Raw genomic sequence first — 20,785 nt, forward strand, 5'->3', positions numbered from 1 at the left:
GATCCTTATGTGGCCATAATAGCTTAATGACTCATATTTTAACTATAAGATATAAAGATACAATATATACAGCATATATATATTTTAATTAATGCAATATCACCTGAATTATGTTTTAGGAAATTATTAGAAGCAGGAATAAATAAGATAAACTGTTGTATAACTATATAATTTATTTCTAAAATGATAAAGTTTTTAATATTAAGTAGGTAGAAAGTATATATAGTACATAATTACGGGTTTTTTTTCCTTTCTTATATATTTCACTTAAGTTTTTTCTTTTTCTCTACTTCTTCTAAAAAAAAAAAAAACAGGATACATGTGCAGAGTGTGCAGGTTTGTTACACAGGTATACTTGTGCCATGGTTGTTTGCTGCACCTATTGACCTATCCTCTAAGTTCCCTCCCCTTATCCCCACCTCCCAATAGGCCCTAGTATGTGTTGTTCCCCTCTCTGTGTCCATGTGTTCTTAATGTTCAACTCCCACTTATAAGTGAGAACATGCAGTATTTGGTTTTCTGTTCCTATGTTAGTTTGCTAAGGATGATGGTTTCCAAATTCATGCATGTCCCTGCAAAGGACATGATCTCATTCCTTTTTATGACTGCATAGTATTCCATGGTGTATATGTACAGCATTTTCTTTATCCAGTGTTTCATTTATGTGCATTTGGGTTGGTCCCATCTCTTTCCTATTGTAAATAGTGCTGCAGTAAACATAAGTATTCATGTGTCTTTATAGGAGAACAATTTATAATCCTTTGGGTATATACCAGTAATGGGATTGCTGGGTCAAATGGTATTTCTGGTTCTAGATCCCTGAGGAATCGCCACACTGTCTTTCACAATGGTTGAACTAATTTACATTCCCACCAACAGTGTAAAAGCATTTCTGTTCCTCCACAGCCTCGCCAGCATCTATTGTTTCCTGACTTTTTAATAATTGCCATTCTGACTGGCATGAGATGGTACCTCACTGTGGTTTTGATTTGCATTTCTCTGATGATCAGTGGTATTGAGCTTTTTTTTATGTTTGTTAGCTGCATAAATGTCTTCTTTTGAGAAGTGTCTGTTCATATCCTTTGCACAATTTTTGATGGGATTGTTCCTTTCTTGTAAATACATGTAAGTTCCTTGTAAATTCTGTATATTAGACCTTTGTCAGATGGCTTGATTGCAAAAATGTTCTCCCATTCTGTAGGTTGTCTGTTCACTCTGATGATAGTTTCTTTTGCTGTGCAGAAGCTCTTTAGTTTAACTAGGTTCCATTTGTCAACTTTGGATTTGTGGCAATTGCTTTTGACGTTTTTGTCATGAAGTCTTTGCCTATGTCTTGAATGGTATTGCCTAAGTTTTCTTCTAGGGTTTTTATGCTTATGGATTTTACCTTTTAAGTCTTTAATCCATCTTGAGTTAGTTTTGTGTAAGGTGTAAGGAAGGGGTCCAGTTTCAGTTTTCTGCATATGACTAGCCAGTTTTCCCCACCATTTACTGAATAGGAGATCCTTTCCCCACTGCTTGTTTTTGTCAGGTTAAAGATCAGATGGTTGTAGATGTGTGGTGTTATTTCTGAGGTCTCTGTTCTGCTGTATTTGTCAACATGTCTGTTTTGGTACCAGCACCATGCTGTTTTGGTTACTGTAGCCTTGTAGTATAGCCTGAAGTCAGGTAGCGTGATGCCTCCAACTTTGTTGTTTTTGCTTAGGATTGTCTTGGCTATGCAGGGTCTTCTTTGATTCCATATTGAAATTTAAAATGGTTTTTTCCAATTCTGTGAAGAAAGTCAATGGTAGCTTGATGAAGATAACATTGAATCTATAAATTACTTTGGGCATTATGGCTGTTTTCACAACACTGATTCTTCCTATCCATGAGGATGAAATGTTTTCCCATTTGTTTGTGTCCTCTTTTATTTCCTTGAGCAGTGGTTTGTAATTCTCCTTGAAGAGGTCCATCACATCCCTTGTTAGCTTTATTCCTAGGTATTTTGTTCTTTTTGTAGTTATTGTGGATGAGAGTTCATTCCTAATTTGGCTGTGTGTTTGCCTATTGTTATTGTAAAGGAATGCTTGCGATTTTTGCAGATTGATTTTGTATCCTGAGACTTTGCTGAAGTTGCTTATCAGTTCAAGAAGTTTTTGGGCTGAGATGATGGGGTTTTCTGAATATAAAGTCATGTCATCTGCAAACAGAGATGACTCAACTTCCTCTCTTCCTGTCTGAACACCCTTTATTTATTTCTCTTGCCTGATTGCCCTGGCCAGAACTTCCAATACTACGTTGAATAGAAGTGGTGAGAGAGGGCATCCTTGTCTCGTACCAGTTTTCAAAGGGAATGCTTCCAGTTTTTGCCCATTCAGTATTATATTGGCTGTGGGTTTGTCATAAATGGCTCTTATTATTTTGAGACATGTTCCATCAACACCTAGTTTATTGAGAGTTTTTAACATGAAGGGATGTTGAATTTTATCAAAGGCCTTTTCTGCATCTATTAAGATAATCATGTGTTTTTTGTCTTTGGTTCTGTTTATGTGATGGATTACATTTATTGATTTTCATATGTTGAACCAGCCTTGCATCCAAGGGATATAGCTGAGTTGATCATGCTGAATAAATTTTTTCATGTGCTGCTGGATTTGGTTTTCCAGTATTTTATTAAGGATTTTCAGATCGCTGTTCTTCAGGGATATTGGCCTGAAGTTTTGTTTTTTTGTTGCATCTCTTCTCAGCTTTGGTATCAGGACAGTGCTGGCTTCATATAATGAGTTATGGAGGAGTCCTGCCTTTTCAATTGTTTGGATAGTTTCAGAAGAAATGTAACCAGCTCCTCTTTGTATCTCTGGTAGAATTCGGCTGTGAACCCATCCGGTCCTGGGCTTTTTTTTGGTTGGTAGGCTATTAATTACTGTCTCAATTTCAAAACTTGTTATTGGTCTATTCAGGGATTCAACTTCTTCCTGGTTTAATCTTGGTAGGGTGTATGCATCCAGGAATTTATCCATTTCTTCTAGATTTTCTAGTTTATTTGCAGAGGTGTTTATAGTATTCTCTGATGTAGTTTATATTTTTGTAGGGTCAATGGTAATATTCCCTTTATCATTTTTATTGTGTCTATTTGATTCTTCTCTCTCTTATTCCTATATAGTCTAGCTAGCAGTCTATTTTGTAAATTTTTTTCAAAAAGCCAGCTCCTGGATTTGTTGATTTTTTGGAGGGTTTTTTGTGTCTCCAGCTGCTTCAATTCTTCTCTGATCTTAGTTATTTCTTGTCTTCTGCTTGCTTTTGGATTAGTTTGCTCTTGCCTGTCTAGCTGTTTTAATTGTGATGTCAGGGTGTCGATTTGAGATCTTTCTAGCTTTCTGATGTGGGAATTCAGTGCTATAAATTTTCCTCTTAACATTGCTTTAGCTGTGTCCCAGTGATTCCGGTATGTTGTCTCTTTGTTCTCATGGTTTAAAAGAACTGTTGGATTTCTGCCTTAATTTCATTATTTACCCAGCAGTCATTCAGGAGCAGGTTGTTCAATTTTCATGAAATTGTGTGGTTCTGAGTGAGTTTCTTACTCCTGAGTTCTAATTTGATTGCACTGCGGTCTGAGAGACTGTTTCTTATGATTTCAGTTCTTTTGCATTCGCTAAGGAGTGTTTTACTTTGAATTATGTGGTCAATTTTAGACTAAGTGCCTTGTGGCACTGAGGAGAATGTATATTCTGTTAATTTGGGGTAGAGAGTTCTGTAGACATCTACAAGTTTCACTTGATCCAGAGCTGAGTTCAAGTCCTGAATATCCTTGTTAACTTTCTGTCTCATTGATCCATCTAATAGTGACAGCAGGGTGTTAAACTCTCTCACTATTATTGTGTGAGAGTCTAAGTTTCTTTGCAGGTCTCTAAGAACTTGTTTTATGAATCTGGGTGCTCCTGTATTGGATGCATATATAATCAGAATAGTTAACTCTTCTTGTTGAATTGTTCCCTTTACCATTATGTAATGGCCTTCTTTGTCTTTTTTGATCTTTGTTTGTTTAAAGTCTGTTTTGTCAGAAACTAGGATTTCAACCCCTGATTTTTTCACTTTCCATTTGCTTGGTAAATTTTCCTCCATCTCTTTATTTTGAGCCTGTGGGTGTCTGCATGTAAGAATGGTCTCCTGAAGACAGCAATGGGTTTTGACTCCTTATCCAATTTGCCAGTCTGTGTCTTTTAATGGGGCATTTAGCCCATTTACATTTAAGGTTAGTATTGTGTGAATTTGATCCTGTCTCATGATGCTATTTGGTTATTTTGCACACTAGTTGATGCAGTTTCTTCGTAGTGTTATTGGTCTTTACATTTTGGTGTGTTTTTGCAGTGGCTGGTTCTGGTTTTTCCTTTCCCTATTTACTTCTTCTTTTAGGAGCTCTTGCAGGGCAGGCCTGGCGGTAACAAAATCCCTCAGCATTTCGTTGTCTGGAAAGGAATTTATTTCTCCTTCACTTATGAAGCTGAGTTTGGCTGGATATGAGATTCCGGGTTTAAAATTCTTTTCTTTAAGAATGTTGAGAGGTGGAGCCAAGATGGCTGAATACGAACAGCTCCAGTCTACAGCTCCCAGCCTGAGCGACACAGAAGACGGGTGATTTCTGCATTTCTGTTTGAGGTACCGGTTTCATCTCACTAGGGAGTGCCAAACAGTGGGTGCAGGACAGTTGGTGAAGCGCACTGTGCGCGAGCCAAAGCAGGGCGAGGCATTGCCTCACTCAGGAAGCGCAAGGGGTCAGGGAGTTCCCTTTCCTAGTCAAAGAAAGGGGTAACAGACAGCACCTGGAAAATTGGGTCAGTCCCACCCTAATACTGCGCTTTTCCAACGGGCCTGGAAAACGGCACACTAGGAGATTGTGTCCCGCACCTGGCTCACAGGGTCCTATGCCCAAAGAGTCTTGCTGATTGCTAGCACAGCAGTCTGAGATCAAGCTGCAAGGTGGCAGTGAGGCTGGGGGAGGGGCGCCCGCCATTGCCCAGGCTTCCTTAGGTAAACAAAGCAGCCAGGAAGCTGCAACTGGGTGGAGCCCACCACAGCTCAAGGAGGCCTGCCTGCCTCTGTAGGTTCCACCTCTGGGGGCAGGGCACAGACAAACAAAAAGTAAGCAGGAACCTCCACAGACTTAAATGTCCCTGTCTGACTGACAGCTTTGAAGAGAGTAGTGGTTCTCCCAGCACGCAGCTGGAGATCTGAGAGCGGACAGACTGCCTCCTAAAGTGGGTCCCTCACCCCAAAGCAGCCTGACTGGGAGGCACCCCCCAGTAGGGACAGACTGACACCTCACTTGGCCGTCTGAGACAAAACTTCCAGAGGAACTATCAGACAGCTAAATTTGTGGTCTCATGAAAATCCGCCGTTCTGCAGCCACCGCTGCTGACACCCTGCCAAACAGGGTCTGGAGTGGACCTCTAGTAAACTCCAACAGACCTGCAGCTGAGGGTCCTGACTGGTAGAAGGAAAACTAACAAACAGAAAGGACATCCACACCAAAAACCCATCTGTACATCACCATCATCAAAGATGAAAAGTAGATAAAACCACAAAGATGGGGAAAAAAAAGAGCAGAAAAACTGGAAACTCTAAAAAGCAGAGCACCTCTCCTCCTCCAAAGGAACGCAGTTCCTCACCAGCAACAGAACAAAGCTGGATGGAGGATGACTTTGACGAGTTGAGAGAAGAAGGCTTCAGATGATGAAACTACTCTGAGCTACGGGAAGAAATTCAAAACAATAGCAAAGAAGTTAAAAACTTTGAAAAAAAATTAGAAGAATGGATAACTAGAATAACCAATGGAGAGAAGGGCTTAAAGGAGCTGATGGAGCTGAAAGCCAAGTTTCGAGAACTACACGAAGATTGCAGAAGCCTCGGTAGCAGATGCAATCAACTGGAAGAAAGGGTATCGCTGATGGAAGACGAAATGAATGAAATGAAGCAAGAAGGGAAGTTTAGAGAAAAAAGAGTAAAAAGAAATGAACAAAGCCTCCAAGAAATTTGGGACTATGTGAAAAGACCAAACCTACGTCTGATTGGTGTACCTGAAAATGATGGGGAGAATGGAACCAAGTTGGAAAACACTCTGCAAGATATTATCCAGGAGAACTTCCCCAATCTAGCAAGGCAGGCCAACATTCAGATTCAGGAAATACAGAGAAGGCCACAAAGATACTCCTCGAGAAGGGCAACTCCAAGACACATTATTGTCAGATTCACCAAAGTTCAAATGAAGGAACAAATGTTAAGGGCAGCCAGAGAGAAAGGTCGGGTTACCCACAAAGGGAAGCCCATCAGACTAACAGCCGATCTCTCGGCAGAAACTCTACAAGCCAGAAGAGAGTGGGGGCCGATATTCAACATTCTTAAAGAAAAGCATTTTCAACCCAGAATTTCATATCCAGCCAAACTAAGCTTCATAAGTGAAGGAGAAATACAGACAAGCAAACGCTGAGTGATTTTGTCACCACCAGGCCTGCCCTAAAAGAGCTCCTGAAGGAAGCACTAAACATGGAAAGGAACAACCAGTACCAGCCCCTGAAAAAACATGCCAAATTGTAAAGACCATCAAGGCTAGGAAGAAACGGCATCAACTAACGAGCAAAATAACCAACTAACATCATAATGACAGGATAAGATTCACACATAACAGTATTAACTTTAAATGTAAATGAGCTAAATGCTCCAATTAAAAGACACAGACTGGCAAACTGGATAAGGAGTCAGGACCCATCAGTGTGCTGTATTCAGGAAACCCATCTCACGTGCAGAGACACACATAGACTCAAAATAAAGGGATGGAGGAAGATCTATCAAGCAAATGCAAAACAAAAAAAGGCAGGGGTTGCAATCCTAGTCTCTGATAAAATAGACTTTAAACCAACAAAGATCAAAAGAGACAAAGAAGGCCATTACATAATGGTAATGGGATCAATTCAACAAGAAGAGCTAACTATCCTAAATATATATGCACTCAACACAGGAGCACCCAGATTCATAAAGCAAGTCCTGAGTGACCTACAAAGGGACTTAAACTCCCACACAATAATAATGGGAGATTTTAACACCCCACTGTCAACATTAGACAGATCAACGAGACAGAAAGTTAACAAGGATATCCAGGAATTGAACTCAGCTCTGCACAAAGTGGACCTAATAGACATCTACAGAACTCTCCACCCCAAATCAACAGAATATACATTTTTTTCAGCACCACACCACACCTATTCCAAAATTGACCACATAGTTGGAAGTAAAGCTCTCCTCAGCAAATGTAAAAGAACAGAAATTATAACAAACTGTCTCTCAGACCACAGTGCAATCAAACTAGAACTCAGGATTAAGAAACTCACTCAAAACCACTCAACTACATGGAAACTGAACAACCTGCTCCTGAATGACTATTGGGTACATAATGAAATGAAGGCAGAAATAAAGATGTTCTTTGCAACCAACGAGAACAAAGACACAACATACCAGAATCTATGGGACACATTAAAAGCAGTGTGTAGAGGGAAATTTATAGCACTAAATGCCCACAAGAGAAGGCAGGAAAGATCCAAAATTGACACCCTAACATCACAATTAAAAGAACTAGAAAAGCAAGAGCAAACACATTCAAAAGCTAGCAGAAGGCTAGAAATAACTAAAATCAGAGCAGAACTGAAGGAAATAGAGACACAAAAAACCCTTCAAAAAATTAATGAATCCAGGAGCTGGTTTTTTGAAAAGATCAACAAAATTGATAGACCGCTAGCAAGACTAATAAAGAAGAAAAGAGAGAAGAATCAAATAGATGCAATAAAAAATGAAAAAGGGGATATCACCACCGATCCCACAGAAATACAATCTACCATCAGAGAATACTACAAACACCTCTATGCAAATAAACTAGAAAATCTAGAAGAAATGGATAAATTCCTGGACACATACACCCTCCCGAGACTAAACCAGAAAGAAGTTGAATCTCTGAATAGACCAATAACAGGTTCTGAAATTGTGGCAATAATCAATAGCTTACCAACCAAAAAGAGTCCAGGACCAGATGGATTAACAGCGGAATTCTACCAGAGGTACAAGGAGGAACTGGTACCATTCCTTCTGAAACTATTCCAATCGATAGAAAAAGAGGGAATCCTCCCTAACACATTTTATGAAGCCAGCATGGTCCTGATACCAAAGCCTGGCAGAGACATAACCAAAAAAGAGAATTTCAGACCAATATCCTTGATGAACATTGATGCAAAAATCCTCAATAAAATACTGGCAAACTGAATCCAGCAGCACATCAAAAAGCTTATACACCATGATCAAGTGGGCTTCATCCCTGGGATGCAAAGCTGGTTCAACATACGCAAATCAATAAACGTAATCCAGCATATAAACAGAACCAAAGAAAAAAACCACATGATTATCTCAATAGATGCAGAAAAGGCCTTTGACAAAATTCAACAACCCTTCATGCTAAAAACTCTCAATAAATTAGGTATTGATGGGACGTATCTCAAAATAATAAGAGCTATCTATGACAAACCCACAGCCAATATCATACTCAATGGGCAAAAACTGGAAGCATTCCCTTTGAAAACTGGCACAAGACAGGGATGCCCTCTTTCACCACTCCTATTCAACATAGTGCTGGAAGGTCTGGCCAGAGCAATCAGGCAGGAGAAGGAAATAAAGGGTATTCAATTAGGAAAAGAGGAAGTCAAATTGTCCCTGTTTGCAGATGACATGATTGTATATCTAGAAAACCCCATTGTCTCAGCCCAAAATCTCCTTAAGCTGATTAGCAACTTCAGCAAAGTCTCAGGATACAAAATCAATGTACAAAAATCACAAGCATTCTTGTACACCAATCACAGACAAACAGAGAGCCAAATCATGAGTGAACTCCCATTCACAATTGCTTCAAAGAGAATAAAATACCTAGGAATCCAACTTACAAGGGATGTGAAGGACCTCTTCAAGGAGAACTACAAACCACTGCTCAATGAAATAAAAGAGGATACAAACAAATGGAAGAACATTCCATGCTCATGGGTTGGAAGAATCAATATCGTGAAAATGGCCATACTGCCCAAGGTAATTTATAGATTCAGTGCCATCCCCATCAAGCTACCAATGACTTTCTTCACAGAATCGGAAAAAACTACTTTAAAGTTCATATGGAACCAAAAAAGAGCCCGCATCGCCAAGTCAATCCTAAGCCAAAAGAACAAAGCTGGAGGCATCACGCTACCTGACTTCAAACTATACTACAAGGCTACAGTAACCAAAACAGCATGGTACTGGTACCAAAACAGAGACATAGATCAATGGAACAGAACAGAGCCCTCAGAAATGATGCCGCATATCTACAACTATCTGATCTTTGACAAACCTGACAAAAACAAGAAATGGGGAAAGGATTCCCTATTTAATAAATGGTGCTGGGAAAACTGGCTAGCCATATGTAGAAAGCTGAAACTGGATCCCTTCCTTACAACTTATACAAAAATTAATTCAAGATGGATTAAAGACTTAAATGTTAGACCTGAAACCATTAAAATCCCACAAGAAAACCTAGGCAATACCATTCAGGACATAGGCATGGGCAAGGACTTCATGTCTAAAACACCAAAAGCAATGGCAACAAAAGCCAAAATTGACAAATGGGATCTAATTAAACTAAAGAGCTTCTGCACAGCAAAAGAAACTACCATCAGAGTGAACAGGCAACCTACAGAATGGGAGAAAATTTTTGCAACCTACTCATCTGACAAAGGGCTAATATCCAGAATCTACAATGAACTCAAACAAATTTACAAGAAAAAAACAAACAACCCCATCAAAAGGTGGGCGAAGGACATGAACAGACACTTCTCAAAAGAAGACATTTATGCAGCCAAAAAACACATGAAAAAGTGCTCATCATCACTGGCCATCAGAGAAATGCAAATCAAAACCACAGTGAGATACCATCTCACACCAGTTAGAAAGGCCATCATTAAAAAATCAGGAAACAACAGGTGCTGGAGAGGATGTGGAGAAATAGGAACATTTTTACACTGTTGGTGGGACTGTAAACTAGTTCAACCATTGTGGAAGTCAGTGTGGCGATTCCTCAGGGGTCTAGAACTGGAAATACCATTTGACCCAGCCATCCCATTACTGGGTATATACCCAAAGGACTATAAATCATGCTGCTATAAAGACACATGCACACGTATGATTATTGAGGCACTATTCACAAGAGCAAAGAGTTGGAACCAACCCAAATATCCAACAACGATAGACTGGATTAAGAAAATGTGGCATACATACACCATGGAATACTATGCAGCCATAAATAATGATGAGTTCATGTCCTTTGTAGGGACATGGATGAAACTGGAAAACATCATTCTCAGTAAACTATCGCAAGCACAAAAAACCAAGCACTGCATGTTCTCACTCATAGGTGGGAATTGAACAATGAGAACTCATGGACACAGGAAGGGGAACATCACACTCCGGGGATTGTTGTGGGGTGGGAGGAGGGGGGAGGGACAGCATTAGGAGATATACCTAATGCTAAATGACGAGTTAATGGGTACAGGAAATCAACATGGCACATGGATACATATGTAACAAACCTGCACATTGTGCCCATGTACCCTAAAACCTAAAGTATAATAATAATAAAAAAAAAAAAAGAATGTTGAATATTGGCCCCAGATCTCTTCTGGCTTGTGGAGTTTCTGCTGAGAGGTCCACTGTTAGTCTGATGGGCTTGCCTTTGTAGGTAACCTGTCCTTTCTCTCTGGCTGTTCTTAAAAGTTTTTCCTTCATTTAAACTTTGGAGAATCTGATGATTATGTGTCTTGGGGTTGACCTTCTTGTGGAGTATCTTAATGGTGTTCTCTCTTTTTCCTGAATTTGCATGTTGGCCTGTCTTGCTAGGTTGGGGAAGTTCTGCTGCATAATATCCTGAAGCGTGTTTTCCACTTTGTTTCCATTCTCCCTATCTCTTTCAGGTACTCCAATCAATCATAGTTTCGGTCTTTTTATGAAGTCCCATGTTACTTGGAGGCTTTGTTCATTCCTTTTCATTCTTTTTTATCTATTCTTGTCTGCATGCCTTATTTCAGCAAGGTGGTCTTCAAACTCTGATATCCTTTCTTCCACTTGGTCAATTCGGCTGTTGATACTTGTGTAGGCTTCACGAAGTTCTCATGCTGTGTTTTTCAGCTCCATCAGGTCGTTTATGTTCCTCTCCGAACTGGCTATTCTAGTTAGCAATTCCTCTAATTTCTTATCAAGTTTCTTAGCTTCTTTGCATTGGGTTAGAACATGGATCTTCTGAAGCCTAATTCTGTCAGTTTGTCCATTTGATCCTCAGTCCAGTTCTGCACCCTTGATAGAGAAACGTTGTGATCTTTTGGAGAAGAATCACTCTGGCCTTTTGAGTTTTCAGCATTTTTTCATTGTTTCTTTCTCATCTTCATGAGTTTGTCTAGTTTCAGTCTTTGAGGCTGCTGATCCGTGGACGGAGTTTTGGCGGGGGCCTTTTTGTTGTTGTTGATGCTTGTTGTTGCCTTCTGCTTGTTTGTTTTTCTTCCAATAGTCAGGTCCCTCTTCTGTTGGGCTGCTGCAGTTTGTTGGGGGTTCACTTCAGGCCCTATTCATCTGATTCTGTGCCCGGAGATGTCACTCAAGGAGGCTGGAGAACAGCAAAGATGGGTGCCTGCTCCTTTTGGGACCTCTGATTTCGAGGGGCACAAACCTGATGCCAGTAGGATCGTTCCTATAAAGGTCATCTGACAACCCCTGTTGGAGGGTCTCGTCCATTTGAGTGACACAGGGAGCAAGACCCATTTAACGAAGCACTTTGTCCCTTGGTGGATGGGGGGGTGTGTTTTGCTAGGGGGAAACCCACTTGTCTGGGCTGCCCAGATCCCTCAGAACTACCAGGAGGAGAGGCTAAGTCTGCTGGTCCACAGAGACTGCAGCCACCTCTCCCCCTAAGGGGCTCAGGCCCAAGGAGATCTGAATTCTGTCCCTGAGCCTCTGGCTGGAGTTATTGGAGATCCTGAGGGAAAGCCCCACCCACTGAGGAAGGATGGGTCAGGGTTAGGCCTGAAGAGGCACTCTGGCCACAGATTGCCACAGCCAGTGTATTAGGGACCAAGCCTTCCAGCCTCCCTGGCCCCAGCAGGGGAAAAGCACAGCCTGGAGCTATAGAAATGGGTGCTGCCCTTCCCCTGCCCAGTGAGATTAGCATGTTAGGCAGTTGTGAGTCCCAGTGCTGGCTGCTGCCCCTCCCTCAAGGAGCTCAAATGACTTAGATAGCAGGCAGCGGCGGCTGGTGCTGGTCTCCTCTCCCCCCAGGAGTTCGGTAGGCTTAAGCAGATTCCAGCTGAGACGGTGTAAGAATCTGTGCGTTCTGGGGTTGGGACGCTAGGCCCCAGTGGTGTGAGTTCGTGAGTGGGATCTTCTGATCCATGGATAGCACAGTTCCATGGAAAATGCACAGTCACCCCAGCTGGGTAGCACACTCACTCAATGCCTTCTTTGGCTAGGGGGAGGGGGTTCCCCTTCCCCTGTGGCTCTCAGGTACGCTGCCGCACCACACTGCTCTTCCTTCTGTGGGTCACGCCACCCTTCTCATCAATTTTGCTGAGAGAACCGGGATACCTTGGTTGCTGGTGGAGAATTCACATGCTTATTATTGTTTATTTCAATGGAAGCCTCCAAACATGGTTGGTTCTAGTCGGCCATCTTGCCCCTGCTCCCCTAATTATGTATTATATATACCACACATATTTAATAGCAAAAAGTCATTATTATTTATAAAAACCCTTTTTCAGTCATTAGATGGCTGTGTCATTTAACTCACTGAAATTCTCAAACATCTTAGTTTATTAAGATTGCATTCCAGCATATATAATATTCCCTACATTCTTTCATAACTCTTCTATCCTTAATTAAAAATAATTTTTCTTCCTATTATTCATTTTAAGGTAACTATTTTATAAAATTAAACTTAAAGCTCTGTCTCAGCTAAAAATATGTACTTTTTTTTTTTTAACAATAATTATGGAAACTGACCTAAGGAATGTTATTTATACAAGGGAAAGTAGTTATAGCATAAGGTCAGTATCTCTCGTGTGGTATCAAAGATGATTTAAATAGGATCCCTTGGCAATGGATAACTTCTTGTAAAGTTGTGGTATCAAATATGATTTAAATAGGATCCCCTAGAAATGGATAACTTTAAATAAAAGATGATTTAAATAGGATCCCCTAGCAATGGATAACTTGATGTAACATCAGTGCTGGAAATTCACTGGTGAATGAAACACGTGATCATCAATCAGCATGTTATAAAGAGTGCAGCCTGATGAGAGGAAAAGCAATATCACGAGCGGATCTCTGTGTTTAAGGCATTGTAGAAAGAATAGAAATGATTATTCAAGAATTATTCCACCTTCAGTCTATAATATGCTATATGTAGTTTATGAAACATTTCACATAAGATATAACTTTGGTTTTAAATCTTAAGTTAATGTGAAGTTGGTGTCATTCTAAACCTGTTTTGTTAGGTAGTTACCATATTTCTAAGATGACACTGGTTACAAGATGTGTTTTTTATGCTCTACTTAGAATGAAAAAATACTGCCAATTAAAGATGGCACAGTCTCATTAATAAGACATATCTCATTTTTAGAAATGTTATAGTATGAAAAATGTGCATCTTGGAATTAGTGAAATCCAACAAAGAAAATTTCACTCTAATCTCCCCCAGTCTAGCCTTTTCATCATTAATCTTTCCCCAGTGTCCTAAATTGGTTCATATCCTATGCAAAGTGTCAGAATGGTGACTTCCTTACAGCAAGCCTTCTTTACTAAATCCTGAGGAGCCTGTCCCTCTTTTTGTGATAGATCAATAAAGCCATTTAAGAGAGCATCCTTAATCATATCTCCATGCCCTTTCCATGACTGTTTCTAATGCCTATAGCACAGATCTATACAACTCCCAAGACTAAAGAAGTTCATGGCTTTCTAAAGCGCTTCCTGACAAATGTCTTCTTACAGTGTTACCTGCCTACTGGACTGTTGTCACAAAGGTAATGCTAGAATGGTTGACAGAAAGAGAAGAAAACAAGTAACTTTACTGGAAATGAAGAATACAAGAACATACTGCATGAAGTAAAGGGAAGCAAAGCGGGAACTATAAGCTTCCTAGGTTCTCAAGGCTCCACAATGCCCCTTGCTGACAATGTTATCACCTGGTTGGAGTAAAGATTTTGTTTTAGGATTCTCAATACCTGCTTATTCTTCCATCTACCCCCAGCTATGCTAAAGGCCCTGGATATTTGACACCTGCTTGACCAAAATGTGCAGTAACTGATACAATTCCAGCACATTCCTAATTGCTGCAAGACCAAGTGAAACTATTCAATTCCCCAGACATAAAAACCATCAACCAGACAATATTTTGAGCTAGAAATAGGTACTTTATCACTGTATACATTTTATTTCCCATTCTGTTTGTGTTTTGTTTATTTATTTGGGGAGTTATTGGATTTTTTCTCCTTTTTGAGAAAAAAGAGCACGTTTTATCTTGAGTGTTATCAGAAAAAGTCTTTCTTACCAAATGGGCATCAGAGACTTTGTTACATCCAGAATAACACAAGCAGACATTGTCCTGTCTACAGCAACACAGGGAATTAATATTTCAATGTCTAACCATTTTAAATCTACTTACAAGTGGAATAATCTAGAGTTCACTGTGCAGAGTACATTGGATGTTAGAGTTTTTTATTCCTTAGGTAGAACTTTCTGACATTCTAATGGTCCTTTGCTAAAGAGAGAGAAAAAGTGGCCATTTTCATTCACAGAAAGTTCAATTCCAGCACCTACCAAGAGACATCTGTAAAGTGACTGGTGAGAGGAAAACATTTTTCACAATGAATGGATGCTGCCTCTGAGTTCTTTCAGTTCAGTTCTCACATCAAGAAAAATAATCATTAGGGATAAATGCCTATGCTGTATTATTTTTAGCTCTTTTGAGGAGAAACCTATTATTTCTTTCACTCCCTGGATGAGGCAGAAAGTATTCTCTTATGGTCTCATAACATAAACAATTCTGATGATTTTTCATATTGTAAAGAAACATCCTATATTTTATTGTAAACGGAGGCTAAATTATTAAGCCTAAGAGTAAAAAATTATTTCAACCTTTGAAAATTCTACTTTGGTTACAGATAAGACCGGCTACAACCTACTTCAACTTGCAGTGCCTGGGAATGGTCCTGACAGGATTCTGGCACAGTTAGAGTTGGACCCATTTCTGTATGAATCACTGTGGTAGAGTGGGGGCAGAGATATTCTGATTTTCCACCCACGTGACCCTGGGGGAGTCAGCACCAACTAAACTACACGGCATGGGTTTCTCAACCGAAAAGGAGAAAGTTAATATTAGAAAGCGTGTGGGAGAAGCATAAATAATAGAGATTCCCTTCAAAGAGATTTTTTTGGTGATGTGGATGCATCATCAACCCAAAAATTCTTGCAAAAGGCAGTATGATAATACCTCCCTGTTCACTTTCGTTAGTCAATATGGCCTCCATACATCACCTGAGATAGGGGTATACCACAATCACCCAAACATTCAGAGATCAGCAACCTCCACCTTATCTCACACACAACGTTGGCTTAATACTTCTAAATGGTTATCAACTCCTGATCTGTGACATAGACATATAGCAATGTATTGACTACTGTTGACTAATTGTTCTTAAATAACAAATGAAGTGAAACCTATTTACTATGACTTAGGTGCTTGACTCAGACCTGTTTTATGCACTCCTACTACTTTCAATTATTTCAAAAAAAAATTTAGACCATCCTTTATACTTGGATTCTGAGAATGTTTTCAATTTTTGCCTTAGTTAAAAAGGTATTTATGATACATTGAGAATTATTTGATATACCAAAAATCTTTAAGATTCATAGGAATATATCATTTGCTTGTCTTCCACAAAATCTTTCCTAGTTATATGTAGATTAAATATGGTTTAACAAAAGCTATTTAAAACTATCATTAGGAAATAATTAGCTATAAATAAGAAAACACTGTAAATTAACATAGTTTCTAAATGAGATTAATTATTATTAATGGACTACTCATTTGGAAGTTCAAATCCAATTTATATAACTCCTTGACTAAATGTTATTTACTTTTGATATAAGAAAGCTTTTATATAACTCCTTGACTAAATATGTTATTTAGCTTTGATATTTTCACATTGATCCAGCTTTAAGGATTATAGTTTACACTTCGAACAATTAAAACTGCCAGATATTTTATCCTGCATTTGGTAATTATGAATAGAGTGACTATAAACATTTGTGTTTACGTTTTTGTGTAGACATAAGTTTTAAATTCCTTTGGGTATACATCAACAAGCACAACCGGAGTAACAGTATGTTTAGTTTTGAAAGAAACTACAAAACTGTCTTCCAAAGTGGGGTACCATTTTGCATTTGCAATAGCAGTAAATGAGAGTTCCTGTTGCTCCATGATTTCAGCAGAATTTAGTGTCAGTATACTAAATTTTGGGCATCCTAATAGGTATGTAGTGGTCATATGTTTCTTTTTAATTTGCAGTTCTTGATGACACATGAGGTTGAATATCATTTCATGAACTCGCTTGCCATCTGTATACCTTCTTTGGTAGGAGGTCTGTTCAGATCTTTGGTTCATTTTTAAAATTTGGTTCTTTATTTTAAGGTCCAAAATACTTGCAAAGTCCTTCATTATCTTGCCCCATTTCTATCCACCTCATCTCCTGCGTCTCCCTCCTGACACTCACATTCCAGGCACACTAGCCCAATTCACTGAGTAGTTTCATTGTCAAATATGAAATGGAGGAGAAAAGGTCAATTTAACTATCTTTTCAAAACATCTGCTACTTCAAGGCAAGGTCTTCCAAAACTTGCCTCCAAATGGACTTTTAGGAGTATAAATCACAACTACCAAGCCTGTTCAAACTGTTCTGCAGATACTGAGAAAGACTGTTGAACATAAGAAATATATTAATATCAGTTATCTGGTTATTATGAGTTCATGTCTGGCCTTGACAAAAGACCAATTGCTCATTTCAAAGCTGTAACTGTTTTTAATCAACAAGTGTTGAGCCCTGTTTAGCTAATTTAGAGTGGAGTCAATAGCAGACGGAAAAGCAGCTTGGCATCTGGCTTTGGCCTTGCTGCACAATTGCCAAGAGAAGCCCAAGCATCCTGCATCACCTGCCTCTTCTGTTGTCATATGAATGACTCATTTTATGGCTCCAGCAATGCTTGAAATTGGCTGTCTGGTATCACAGAATGCCTGACCCTGACCAGGCGGCAAATGTCAAACCATGCCAGAAAGTGTGGCTTGGTTACAAAATGACTAGCAAAATACATTTCTTAGGAGAAAGGCATTGTGCTGGTTTGATGCCAACTACTTATAAAATTATTCCATATTTAATTTTAAAGTTCATTTAGTTGATTGCTAGTCAGGCATTAGACACTAAGATTATAGAATTGTATTCCCTACTTCTATCCTTTCTCCTATATTTTGTCACTAGCATTCATAAAAAAACTTGAGTGGAAATACAAAACACTCAAGCTAGTCGGACTTTGCTAAGAGTCTGTCCTAGGTCGAATTCCCTAGAAGCAGAGACTAATATGGGTATTCTTGGGCACATGATCTATTGAGGAAGTGGTTTTAAGAAGCTGGAGGAAGCAGGCAGATTAGGGAAAGAGGGTGGATAATGAGGTTGCTTCAGAAGCCTGGCCTCAGATTGGTCCCCCAGGGAGCTTGGGAGCATGAATTGAATCTCACAGGTTGTACCAACCAGAGGCAAGGAGGCTGAGCTGCCACTCCTCCACAGTAGTCAGTCATTGGCTGTGGGCCTCCCAAGTACCTCCTGTCTGCCTAGAACCAACCTCCAGAAAAGGTGCCCCTGTGAGCTTTCAGCAACCACAGAAGCTGGAGATGGGAGCACCAGCCTAGTAAAAAGGATCTCAGAAGACACCAAAGTGTCTTGGCAGCAGGAGACTTCACAGGCTTTTTATACATATTTCTTTAACTTTTGCTATCCTAATTATTACGGCATTATCATAACCACTGTCATGCCTATATACAAATAAGACCTACTTTTGAGTTCTAAACTAGCCTGATCTATTCCAACCTCATTAAAATAGTGAGAAATTGAGAATTTGGAAACTATATAATTCACTTTTATCCCAGCAAATTATAGATAGCTGATTATGATCTATAGGAAACTTACAATCAAGGGATATTTCATTTTTTTTTCTAAACCAGTTTATTTCCATTCCACTATTGCTATTGCAAAGGACTACTCTCAGAAAACAAAAGGTAACCTATCCTTCAAGACTCACAATCTGTGATGACAAAATAGTGATTCATTTCATGTTAGAATTTAGTAAAAACTAAATGAATGAATGAATCAACAGCTTAGCCTGAGACCCTAAAATGTTGACTAGTAGAAAAATTGTCTTCAGACCTTCTCTTTCCCAAACATACCAGAAGCAGGGGCAGCTTTACCATAGAGATAATAAAATTGGAATATCAGCGTCCTTTCTTCACTTATGTCCTGACCAAAGCCTGGGAGGGGCCCTACAATGTTTTCACATATTTCTTTTTTAAATTTTGCAAAAGCAACATACTTCAGACTCTTTTTCTTAAAGAGGACTCCGAAATCATTAATTGAATGCTCTATAAAACTTAGATTCTGCCATGCTTACCTCATTACCAAAACCACATTTTTCTCACTAAGCAGCCAAGGTGGGAGGTGATGAGTGGAAGTGATTCTTTAGACACCAGATGCCCACACATTTTAGGAACAAGGCAAAAGATTTAGGGCCTGCTCTCATCAGTTCATCACCTCTATGGCTAAAATCTTTATTTAGAAATGCTTATCAAGAGAATGCCTGCCACAGCTAACAGAAATAACACCCTGCAAGTCCTAGAATGTGCAGGCTTCACGGTTTCTTTTGGTTTTCTTGCCCTACTTGCCACATAACCTTAAATGACAGCAGGCAAGAGGCTCCCAAGCATTTATCTGAGAATAAAAGATTGTCTCTATTAGTGTGTCTGCAGCACCTGAGTCTGCATAGGCCATTTAAATTTTAAAGGCCACAGCATTTCAAATCCAATCTTAAGGCTGCCAATTAAGGTATTATTTGTCTTTGCATAAAAATTATCTTGGGGTGTTTTTTTCTTTTATCCCAGGCTCTTATTTCCTGTAAATTTCCAGTAGGCAGTACAGACCACGACTGTTTAACCTGTTTGAAAACTATCCACTGCAGATTCATTTGCAAATGGACACTAAGTAAATACTTGTTGGTGATAAGTGATGATTTGGGAAAGATTTTCATTAAAAGTGTTTGATGAGGATCAAATCTTTATGAAAACACTCTACAGCCAGGGTGACTTTCCCAGAGCCATGACTGAACCACTTCAACAGTTACTGGATATGGAAATCCCTACTATTCACACCAGCTCCACAAATTATACAATGCCTCTGAAATCTGAATCCATTAACAGAGTCAGAAAATGTTTTAAAATATGAGGAGAGCTAAAAATGACTTCTCCTCTAATAAGGAAACAAATATATTATTGGTCAAAGGAGATTTCCCACCAGTGCTTACACATCCTCAGCTTACACATTAAATTCTACTTTTGACTAGAAATATTCATTTTCAATAATATATATTTTCAATATTTTAGAACAAGGAAATACATGCCAAGGCTTAGAACAATGAAATAACTTGAAACAATTGTCTTTCTGGGTGAGGTAATGTTTGTTCTTGTAAAAAGTAATGCCAAGCACTTTCCTTTCTTCATCCTAATTTGAGTTAATAGGGCTGAAGCTCTCAAATAATTTTTTTTCTGGCCTGTCTCTGCTCCCTAAGGAAAGCTTGTATTTCATTTTGAGGTCATGATAGTGAAATTGATATAATTTTATAAAATCAAAGAAGGAAAAGCCTGCATTCCTGTCCTCCTTTGTTCTTTTTTGTTTCTATGATGATCTGTGCCATTCTGCTTGTATATTTCAAATAGGCCCCTCCTGGCTTCGTCTTTTCTGTTCTTCCCTCTCAGGATTCCTGGGGCCCTGATGACAGCTGTGTCTACCTCTCATAGGCCCTATCATCAGTATTCCAATGCTCAAATTGAAGTCAGGGAAAAAAATAGGAAATCTAGTCACTAGTTGTTTGTTGTAGTAGTTTTCTCAAGTCTGATAATCAAAAATAGTAGTCACTGCCTATTATTTCAACATGATATAAAAACAGGAAATTGATATATACCCAGTAATGGGATGGCTGGGTCAAATGGTATTTCTAGTTCTAGATCCCTGAGGAATCGCCACACTGACTTCCACAATGGTTGAACTAGTTTACAGTCCCACCAACAGTGTAAAAGTGTTCCTATTTCTCCACATCTTCTCCAGCACCTGTTGTTTCCTGTTTTTTTAATGATGGCCATTCTAACTGGTGTGAGATGGTATCTCACTGTGGTTTTGATTTGCATTTCTCTGATGGCCAGTGATGATGAGCATTTCTTCATGTGTTTTTTGGCTGCATAAATGTCTTCTTTTGAGAAGTGTCTGTTCATGTCCTTTGCCCACCTTTTGATGGGGTTGTTTGTTTTTTTCTTGTAAATTTGTTTGAGTTCATTGTAGATTCTGGATATTAGCCCTTTGTCAGATGAGTAGGTTGCAAAAATTTTCTCCCA

Source organism: Nomascus leucogenys, chromosome 11, assembly GCF_006542625.1.
Source record: "Nomascus leucogenys isolate Asia chromosome 11, Asia_NLE_v1, whole genome shotgun sequence".
NCBI lineage: Eukaryota > Metazoa > Chordata > Mammalia > Primates > Hylobatidae > Nomascus > Nomascus leucogenys.